Raw genomic sequence first — 7,851 nt, forward strand, 5'->3', positions numbered from 1 at the left:
CCACACTATCCTAATTACACATATCCCTGAATGAGACTGAGGAGAACAGACCAAAGAAAAATGTGGATTTAAGACTATCACCAAATAAAGACCAAGAAGAAGATACATGAAACATGGACAGAGGGCAGAAGGAGTATGCATTAATAATATTATCAATATTCTGCTGACCAGGGTTATTTTCTTTAGTTTCGCATAAAACAATGTAAGTGAATGGAAACAAAATCCTAGTATTTCCCATGCACTTTATTGTTGTAAGCTAATTTAAAGAAAACTGATTGCTGCCAGAACAGGAGAATGCCTGGGCTTGTTTAGAAAATACATTTTTCAACTTACAAAACTCTGGGAATTATGACAGTCAAAATTTTACTGAGGGGTGGAATATCCCTTTAAAAATAAACTTACCATGTACTCTTTGATGAGATTTTCAGGGTTCTCATTCAGGTATATATTCACGCTTCACTTCGATTCTGGAACTCTAAACAAAACAACACATGCAGCGCAATTACTTTTTTGAAGTTTTTAGAGACCCCCACAGAACTTAAGTCAATTTTTATTGTTGTTTAACCAATTCATAATTGTTTCTAAGTAATTTTAAACATGCTTTTTGCAAGCAAGTAGTATTTTGTGTTAGAGAATGAGAAGCTTACCAATTCACTCCCATAAAGATTATAAGTTATGAGTCCAATTACATTGATTGCAATACATTGGGTCGTGGAAAATGCAGCTTTAGCGTGGTGTACCACCCGAAAGAAGGAAGAAAAGTGTTGTTGCATAGGAGTGCTGTTCAAAGGAATCAAAAACATTTTGATAGAGATTTCCAAAAATTAATGACAAAAACTACACACTGTCACGTTAATATGAGGTATGCGGGCTACCACCACATTTGCAGTATTTATACCAAGTTTGAGTGAAAAAAAATAATCTATTGTGTTACTGAGTTGTGGCGAAATGTGAAATGTTGTCTGCCTTTGTCTTTTCTCAGTGTAGCTAATTATTCCTTTGGACAATTAATGAGTAACAAAAAAAAGAAAAGAAAAAAGCTACAATGCCAACAGCAGCACTTATGGCCTCTAGGGGCATGAGTTACTTAGTTCTGCTTTGTGTCAGGACCAAGTCCAGAATATAAGCCAAAAGCGAGATGAGAAGTAGGACAGAACAAGCATAAAATGACCCAAGAAAGTTAAAAATACAGGTTAATAACCAGACCTGAGATCAACCTGCAACTAATCTATTAGTTACAGAACATTATAACAAGACAGAATACCTGTGAAATTGTAGACAATGCTGCTGTGATCCGCCGCGCTGTTTCCCCTCCTTTTTTTCGTAGAATCTTCATCAACTGGTCAGAGTACTGGTCAAGACTGCTCATGAATGTGGACAGCAGTGGAACTGTGGTGATAACCTAAAAGACCAAATAAGAGAATTCAAAATGTAAAATTGCGTATTAAGGAAAAAGTAAATAATATGCAAGCATTAGGTACCTTCAACATGCACTTTTGGAGCACAGCTCAAATCTCTGCAGCTCCAAATTCCACAACCAGCAACCTGAGAGAAAAAGAAAAACAGAAAAAATACTGGGTGGTTAGTGCTCCGTTTGTGTCGGTTTGTGCTGGTAAAATCATCGTTTGTATCGCTAGGTGTCAAAGATATTACACTTTTATTTAATAGGTCATTCAGAGTTCACCCCCCAGCAACACGAAAATGGCCCGAAATAGGTCAAAACATGCCACAAAATGCTCGGGTGCGAGCGAGAGTTTCCTACGACGTCTACATCACCCGGACGCTCACTCGCGCCCGTAACGGTGTGTTCACACCGAACACGATAGAGGCGGCCAGAGCGTCAGGTTTACATGTAAAGTCAATGGAAAGGCGCGATGACCCGCGATTGCGGCTCCCGCGAAAATTCGGAAGCAGATTTGCGTCGCGAAAACGCCTGAAACGCGCGTCAGTGTAGCGCGTTTCAGGCGTTTGACTCGCGAATAAAACCACGCGCGTGAGTTTTTGTGTTGCATTTTGTGCATACGCGCGTTTCGCGTCTACCGCTCGAGTTGGAAAAATCTGAACTCAAGCGTCAAACCGCGCCGCGACAACCAATCAGGACCTAGGTCAAAGGGGCAGATCCAGCCAAAGCCCTTCATACTTCGATGGAGGGGAAGGCTAATCAATGCCGTAGCAAACAACTCGGAGCTGTACGACACCAGCTGCTTTCTGTACCGAGACAGGAATATAAAGGACCGAGCTTGGAGGAAGATATGTGAAGAGATCGAGCAACCTGGTAAGTTCATTCATTTCTCTTTTGAAAGTCTTTACTGACCCGGGGAAGCCGCACAAAAGCTAGCAAGCCACCGCTATTTTCCCACTGACGTACAAATACCGTTCTGCTTTCATGCATGTTGTCATTTAGGAATATATTTTATTGTTTATTAATAAACAGCACACAGTGGTCCCGCTGTTCATCCATCACTGCTTCGCTTTTTCGCTGATTTTTTTTTGCACCGGACAGCATTGCATTCTGCAGCCTGATTGCCAAATCTGCTCCGTGTCGTGTCTCCTGCGCTTGCCAAATTTATCACGTTTGGTTTTGATAACCATCGCGTCCAATAGAAAAAACAGCACAAAAACACCCATAACTATGAGCCTCATTCGGAAATAGACACCTGCACCGTGAGGGGAAAAGGCGCACGAAAGTGGCGGGCAGATGAAGACAAACCGCGGCATATTAATACTTTTACGTTTTGCAATCTACAAAGGTTTGCACTTTGAGAATCAGTTGTGAGAACTGTGACCAATGTTCATGTGTGTGGGGAAAACAGTGTATAAAGTGCGTGGCCAGGGGCTAGTTATTCTGAGAACCCCTGCTGCAATAAATGAGGGACCACTGTCTACTCTATGATTATTATATTCAACCTGTTAACATTTAATACTGTATTGATAGAACCAACTGATTCTGCAGCAGAGCATCCCCAGTCCCTGAGCTCCTGCTGCTGCACCCACAGATATGTACAGCAAGCACTGATACCTTTTTAGTCGGTGGGTTCCCTTGTGATCACCTTTACTAAATATCTACAACCAATCTGATTATATCCTGTTTTTTTTTTTGTTTTTTTTCAATGTTGAAATTAAAATCTAGTAGCAGCCTTCTCATTTCTTTGTGTTTTGTGCTTTTTTACAGGCCCACAGAGGAGGACGGCTCTGAGGCAGATGAGGGACGGGTCCCAGGACGGTCCATCGGCGCTGGAGCTGGCCACCCTGGTGTCCCTGAAGAGGCCACACCAGTCTCCAATGGAGCATTTCCTCCTCAGCCTTGTTCCTGCTCTGGAGAGCAGCTGGTCCTTTTTATTCCTGTCTCTCTGTAAATTCTTATATTTTATATATTCATGTTTAATGTTTTTCTGTTTGAGAATTTTAATATTATTTCAAATAAATTTTTATAATAACTAATGTCTCAGTTCTACTACACAGCAAATGTTGGCACACGACTTGACACATGTAGAATTTATTTCATATTATACTAATGACAAAATATACTGATACAGTGGGATGCCGAAGTTTGGGCAACCTTGTTAATAGACATTTTCCTGTATAAATCGTTGGTTGTTACAATAAAAAATGTCAGTTAAATATTATACAGGAGACACACACAGTGATATTTGAGAAGTGAAAAGAAGTTTACTGGATTTACAGAAAGTGTGCAATAATTGTTTAAACAAAATCAAGCAGGTGCATCAATTTGGGCACCACAAAAAAGAAATGAAATGAATATTTAGTGTATATCAATGTGTGTGTCTCCTATATGATATATGGGGTGCCTTTGTCTGGACGTGTTTCCCATCCAGAGCTGCACAGCACAGAGGAAAGTTCCAGCGCTCCTGGAAACCCTCTGTGATGGACCGCCAGTCTCCAGGTGAAGGCACAGCCATGAAGTCGTCCACTAGACAGTCCCAGATGGCCGTCGCTGCCTGGGGGGTGATCTGGCTCACCATGGACACACCGACTCTGTAACTGAATGCTTGGTCGTGAAGGAGTCCCCGGTGACAAGGAACCTGGACAAAATTGTTCAAAATCAGTATTATGTGTACTGCAGTTACAAAATACATTATTCAAATTCCAAAATACTTTTGTGATGTCAGATTTAAATCACAAAACTTAAATCTTACATAAAACATTTTGTAATTATAAGGATAATTACAAAATGTATATTCGATAATATCTAAAACAGCTGTGTTTTGTTTTAACTTTAACATATCATAATTTTTTCAAATTCAAAATTTTATTTGTCACGTACACAGTCATACACAGTACGATATGTAGTGAAATGCTTGGACAACTGCTCGTGACCTAAAGAAAACAAAAAAGGAAAAGGCTATGAATAAGATAGGAAATAAATATGAAAAATTAAAAAGGGTAAATTTAACTAGGAAGGAATAAAATATAAATTAAGGTTAAAAATGAAATAACTGTACAACACACTGGGAAAGAATAAGATAAAATATATAAATTAAATTGAAAATAAAATAACTGTACAACAAAATACACAATATAGAACTATATAAGAATGTATGAACAAAATACACAAGAAGTATAAATAAATATATACACAATAACAGCAGCAGTGATTTAAGTGATGAAGTGAAAACAATGTCCAGAATGTCCAGTGTGTGTGTAAGAACCATATGTGTGGGTCAGTACTGTGTGGTGGTGTGATTGAGAGACCGTATCGCCTGCGGGAAGAAGCTCCTCCTCAGTCTCTCTGTGTTGGTCTTCAGGGAGCGGAATCGCTTTCCTGACCTCAGCAGAGAGAACAGTCTGTTGTTGGGATGGCTGAGGTCCTTCACGATCTTCCTGGCCTTGGTCCAGCACCGCCTGCTGTAGATTGAGTGCAGGTCAGGGAGCTCGGAGCGGATGGTGCGCTCAGCTGACCGCACAACCCTCTGTAGAGCTCGTCTGTCCTGCATGGTGCTGTTCCCGAACCAGGTTAAGATGTTTCCCGTCAGGATGCTCTCTATGGTGCACGAGTAAAAGTTCCTGAGCACCTTGGAGGGCAGTTGGAAGTCTCTCAAGCGTCTGAGGTGGTAGAGACGCTGTCGGGCCTTTTTCACCATGGTGTTGATGTGACAGGACCATGACAGGTCCTGCGTGATGTGAACTCCGAGGTATTTGAAGCTGTCCACTCTCTCCACTGGGCACTCGTTGATGACAGGGGTCTGGTAGTTCCTCTCCTGCTTAGTGCTGAAGTCCACTATCAGCTCCTTTGTCTTACTGACGTTTAGAAGGAGGTTGTTCCTCTGGCACCAGTTCTCCAGATTCCTAATCTCCTTCAAGTAGGCCGTCTCGTTGTTATCAGAGATCAGGCCCACCACGACGGTGTCGTCAGCAAACTTGATGATGGTGGTGGAGCTGGTAGTGGCCACACAGTCATATGTGTACAAAGAGTACAGCAGGGGGCTCAGAACACACCCCTGGGGGGCTCCAGTGCTGAGAGTGGTGGAGGCTGAGACATGTCCGCCCATCCTTACTGCCTGTGGTCTGCCAGTTAGGAAGTTGGAGATCCACTGACACATAGATGAGCTGAGTCCCAGATGCTCCAGCTTGGTGGTGAGTGTGGAGGGAATTATGGTGTTAAATGCAGAGCCTTAGTCTATGAAGAGCATTTTAACATAATTCCCCCTTCTAGTGTCCAAGTGAGTGAGTGATGTGTGGAGGAGATGAGAGATGGCATCGTCTGTGGAACGATTTGGACGGTAAGCAAACTGTAGTGGGTCCAGTGTGTCTGGTAGTGAAGAAATGATGAAGTCTCTGACCAGGCGTTCAAAGCACTTCATCACTACTGAGGTGAGGGCTACAGGGCGATAGTCATTGAGAGAAGCAGGGTGGGGTTTCTTCGGGACAGGAACAATGATGGACTCTTTGAAGCATGTGGGGATCACCGACTGAGATAAAGAGATGTTGAATATCTCAGTGAACACAGGAGCTAGCTGGTATGCGCAGTCTCTTAGGATACGACCTGGGATGCCGTCTGGTCCTGCTGCTTTCCTGGTGTTCACTCTCTTGAAGGCTCTCCTTACTTCATGCTCGGAGATGACGAGCACGTTTCCGGTGCTGGCAGTATCTTCCTGTCTGCAGCCGTTAGCGCCGCTAGCACTAGCATCGTTGGAGTCCTTAGCTGCAGCCTCGAAGCGAGCATAGAAAGTGTTCAGCTCGTCTGCCAGAGTCACGGCCGCGTTCGTCATACCGGTTGTTGGTGCTTTATAGTCCGTTATTGTCCTTAGTCCCCGCCACAGGCTCCTAGAGTCACTCTGTTGGAGTTGTGACTCTAGTTTCCTCCCGTAGCGCTGCTTCGCCTCTTTTACCGCCCTCCGCACGTTATATGACGCGGCTTTGTACGGGTCCATGTCCCCCGTCGTGAGTCCCGTGTTGTAGGAAGCGGTGCGGGATCTCAGAGCGTCGCGGATGGTTTTATCCACTCACGGCTTCTGGTTGGGAAACGTTGTGATAGTCTTTGTCTCCACGGTATCATCCGCTAGTTTCCCGATGAATCCCACAACCGCTTCCGTAAACACGTTGACATCATCATCGGAGCCGTTTCTGAACATGCCCCAGTCTGCGTCATGCCCCAGTCTAATTTGATTGGTAGCAACTTTTACCACTACAGTGTGCCAATCACTCACAATCCTAAACATGTCAATCAGGTAGGAATGAAGTAAGACATTAATAGAAATAAAGAGTTGTATGTTGACATGTAGCCCTTTCCTTGCTTAAATCATTAATATTTTTGAAAAATTAATCTGTGATAAGACATAGCTTATCAAGATAGAACCATGTAACTAAATGTGACCCGTGGTAGGTACCTATTTAAACTAGGACAGAGCCCAGTCAGTTTAAAAGAGAGTTTAATTTTTAATACAAAATAAAAAAAAACAGTGTAACAGCGGCACCTAAAGCAATTAAAAACTTTACCTTATTAGACACTATAAAACTGTACGATTGCCCGTGAGCCAGGACAAGCGCTGCGGGGAACCATTTAAAAACAAATCGACATAGCACACAGGTTAAAAGTGGACGGCAACTCACACATGACCCCAAATGGGTAAAACACTATAGACAAAGGCAAATCTTCAGTGCCGTCTTCACTCGGGCCCACCGCTGTGCATGCAAAAGCGGGGAGACAAATATAAACATACACACACATATATATATATATATATATATAAAAGGGGTTAAAAATACTAAAAGGATCAATATCTGTGGTGCCTACTGATACAGAAAAAAATTAAAACAAAAAAACAAAACCATCGACAGCCGCAACAGTCAGTCTGTCGACTTACGCCAGTTTAAAACAAATTAAAACACACTGAAGTGTCAGGTCCTTTGCCCGCAGCCAGAATTCCACCTGGCAAAGCAGCAGCTCGGTACTCTGTAAATAAAAGGCAGGAGATCACTTAGCTGGACAGTAAAACACAGGAATATTCCCCAACTGAATTGGTTTTGTTACCTGTCCACAAGTTCGTGTCACACCCTAATAAATGTGGGTCAGTGGTGATGAAGTCCACTATACCGTTCTCACGGGAGCAATGTTTCCCACCTACAAGGGTGCAAATAACTGTAAACCTCTGCCAACAGCCAGAGCTCAAGTGGTACATTTTGTGTAACCTACCGTTCTAACAGAAGTTTAGGGGAAGACCCATATCAGACTTTCATAGTTAAGAAACACCAACTTGCCCAACTCGGACCAAGCACTCGCAGTTTCAGGTTTGCAGAGGAATACCCAATTGCCCACACCTGCGCTTATGAAAGGAGCAAAGACCAGCTCCGCCCACCAGGGGCGGTCCCGAGTCTCCAGGTCTCACCTGT

The sequence above is a fragment of the Mchenga conophoros genome, linkage group LG3 (genome assembly GCF_057382185.1).
Source record: "Mchenga conophoros isolate Kocher_MC1m ecotype Shallow Benthic linkage group LG3, M_conophoros_male_GT1.1, whole genome shotgun sequence".
In the NCBI taxonomy this organism is placed as follows: Eukaryota; Metazoa; Chordata; class Actinopteri; order Cichliformes; family Cichlidae; genus Mchenga; species Mchenga conophoros.